The sequence below is a fragment of the Panthera uncia genome (assembly GCF_023721935.1).
Source record: "Panthera uncia isolate 11264 chromosome A1 unlocalized genomic scaffold, Puncia_PCG_1.0 HiC_scaffold_16, whole genome shotgun sequence".
Taxonomy (NCBI): domain Eukaryota; kingdom Metazoa; phylum Chordata; class Mammalia; order Carnivora; family Felidae; genus Panthera; species Panthera uncia.
Genome location: NW_026057576.1, coordinates 80,051,110 through 80,054,496, shown reverse-complemented (window position 1 = coordinate 80,054,496; position 3,387 = coordinate 80,051,110).

Here is a 3,387-nt window from a genome sequence, read left to right as displayed (position 1 = left end):
TCAGTCTTTGGCTGCCAAGGCCACAGAAGTCGATGGGACCCTGGACGTGGGGGGCCTCAGGAATCCTCTCGGGCAGCTGCAGCCGGGCCTTTGAAACGACAAGGTGAGCTGCCAGGTTCCAGGCAAAGTGAGCCAGCACTGTTTTTGGACACCAAGCACGTGGTGTTGTCATACTTTGGGATTGGGTCCCCATGGGGAGAGAGCCTTAGCTAGGGTTAGGGTTTGATCCAGGGAGGTCGCCAGGGCCGAAGCGATTCCGGTCTCGTGATCTCCCTCGAGGGCTGAAGTGATGGCCCTTGAGACGGGGTGGCTCCAGTGGAGGTTTAGGTTTCGAGGCCCGCTTAGGTTTCGTGGAGGGTTCAGACTCAGTGTAGGGGTAGGTTTAGGTTTAGGGTTAGGTCCCAGGAGGCTCCAGGGGCCGGACCCACAGCAGGGCAGTGGTCTCCCTGAAGGGTTTAGTTGAGGGAAGAAGGGAGTGTGCCAATCAGGATCAACCTATGGCTGCTAAGGACACAAAATTCGATGGGCCCCAGGTAAGGGAGACCTCAGGATTCCTCTCGGGCAGCTGAAGCCGGGCCTGGGAAACGACATGCTGAGATTCCACGTTCCATGCCGAGTGAGTCTGCACCGCTTCCGGACCCCAGGCACGTGGTGTTGTCAGACTTGGGATTGGGTCCCCATGGGCAGAGAGCCTTACCTAGGGTTAGTGTTCGGTCCAGGGACGTCGCCAGAGCCCAAGCAACTCTGGTTTCGTAATCTCCCTCGAGAGCTGGAGTGAGGGCCCATGTGATGAATCGGCTCAAGTGGATGGTTGGGGTTTCAGGACAGCTTAGGTTGCGGTGTAGAGTTCAGGTTTGGGGTAGTGTTAGGGTTAGTCCCAGGAGACTCGAGGGGCCGAACACACAGCAGGGCAGTAGTCTCCCCGAAGGGTGATTTGAGGGTACAAAGGACTGTACGTGTCAGGATCAGTCCTTGGCTGCCAAGGTGACACAACTCGATGGCCCCTGGTCGGTGAGACCTCAGGAATCCTCTCAGCAGCTGCAGCGGGCCTGGGAAACGACATGCTGAGCTTCCAAGGTCCATGCCGAGTGAGCCTGCTCCCCTCCTAGACCCCAGTCGCACGGTGTTGTAAGACATTGGGATTGGGTCCCAATGGGGAGAGAGCCTTAGCTAGGGTTAGGGTTCGGTCCAGGGAGTTCTCCAGGGTCTAAGCGACTCTGGTCTCGTGATCTCCCTCGAGGGCTGAAGTGAGGGCCCATGGGACAGGGCGGCTCAAGTGGAGAGTTAGCTTTCCAGGCCGGCCTAGGTTTCAGTGGAGGGTTCCGGTTCGTGGTAGGGTTAGGGTTAGGGTTAGGTCCCTGGAGTCTCCAGGGGCTGATCCCACAGGAGGGCTGTGGTCTCCCCGAAGGGTTGAGCTGAGGGTACAACGAGGGTGCCGATCAGGATCAGCCTTTGGCTGCCAAGGACACATAAATCGATGGGCCCCTGGTAATGGCGGCAGCAGCAATCCTCTCGGGCAGCTGCAGCAGGGCCTGAAAAATGACATGCTGAGCCTCCAGGTTCCATTTCAAGTGAGCCTGCACCGTTTCTGGACACTAGGCCCATGGTGTTGTCAGACGTTGGGAGTGGGTCCCCATGGGGTGAGAGCCTTAACTAGGGTTAGGGATTGGTCAAGGAACGTCGCCAAAGACGAAGCTACTCCTGTCTTGTGATCTCCCTCGAAGCTGAAGTGAGGACCCATGCGACCGGGCGGCCCAAGTGGAGGGTTAGGGTTCGTGGCCGGCCTAGGTTTCGGTGGAGGGTTCCGGTTCGTGGTAGGGTTAGGGTTAGGTCCCAGGAGGCCTAGGTCCCAGTGAGCCTGCACCGCTTCTGGAACCCAGGCACGTGGTGTTGTCAGCCTTTGGGATTTGGTCCCCATGGGGAGAGAGCCTTAGCTAGGGTGAGGGTTCAATCCAGGGACATCGCCAGGGCCAAAGTGATTCTAGTCTCGTGATCTCCCTCGAGGGCTAAAGGGAGGGCCCTTGCAATGGGGTGGCTCCAGTGGAGGTTTAGGTTTCGAGGCCAGCTTAGGATTCCGTGGAGTGTTCAGGCTCTGGGTAGGGGTAGTGTTAGGGTTAGGGTTAGGTCCCAGGATGCTCCAGGGGCCGAAATTACAGCAGGGCAGTGGTCTCCCCGAAGGGCTGAGTTGAGGGATCAAGTGTGTGTGCCGATCAGGATCAGTCTTTGGGTGCCAAGGCCTCAAGAGTCGATGGGCCCCTGGTAAGTGAGGCCACAGAAATCCACTTGGGAAGCTGCAGCCAGTTTCCAGAAATGACCTCCAGAGCTTCCAGATTCCCTGCCGAGTTAGCCTGTGCCGCTTCAGAACCCCAGGTGCGAGGTGTTGTCAGACTTGGGGATTCGGTCCCCATGGGCAGAGAACCTTAGCTAGGGTTAGATTTCGGTCCAGGGATGTCGCCATGGCCGAATCGACTCCAATTTCGTGATCTCCCTCGAGAGCTGAAGTGAGGGCCAATGCGAGGGGGCGGCTCAAGTGGAGGCTTAGGGTTTCATGCCGGCTTATGTTTTGGGGGGAGTGATCCGCCTCAGGGTAGTGTTAGTGTTAGGTTTAAGTCCCAGGAGGCTCCAGGCACCAAACCCACAGCAGGGCAGTGGTCTATACGAAGGGCTGAGTTGAGGTAACAAGGGAGTGTGCCAGGTAGAACCAGTCTTTGGCTGACAAGGTGACACAACTCCATGGGTCCCTCGTCGGGGAGACCTCAGGAATCCTCTAGACAGCTGCAGCCGCGCCGGGGAAACGACATGCTGAGCTTCCAGGTTCCATTCCCAGTGAGCCTGCACCGATTTGGGACCTCAGGCGGGTGGTGTTGTCAGACTTTGGGATTGGGTCCTCATGGGGAGAGAGCCTTAGCTAGGGTTAGGGATCGGTCCAGGGACGTCACCAGGGCCGAAGCGACTCCGGTCTCGTCATCTCCCTCGAGGGCTGAAGTGAGGGCCTAAGTGACAGGGCGGCTCAAGTGTAGGGTTAGGTTTCAAGGCTGGCTTAGGTTTCAGTGGAGGGTTAAGGTGTGGGATAAGTTTAGTGTTAGTGTAGGACCCAGGAGGCTCCAGGCGGTGAACCCAGAGCAAGGCCGTGGTCTCCCCAAAGGGATTAGTTGAGAGCACAAGGAGGAGGCCGCTCAGGATCAGTCTTGGGTTGTCAAGGCCACAGAAGTGGATGGGCCCCTGGTCGGGGAGGCCTCAGGAATCCTCCCAGGAAGCTGCAGCAGGGCCTTTGAAACGACATGGTGAGCTGCCAGGTTCCATGCCAAGTGAGCCTGCACTGTTTGTGGACACCAAGGGCGTGGTGTTGTCAGACTTTGGGATTGGGTCCCCATGGGAAGAGAGCCT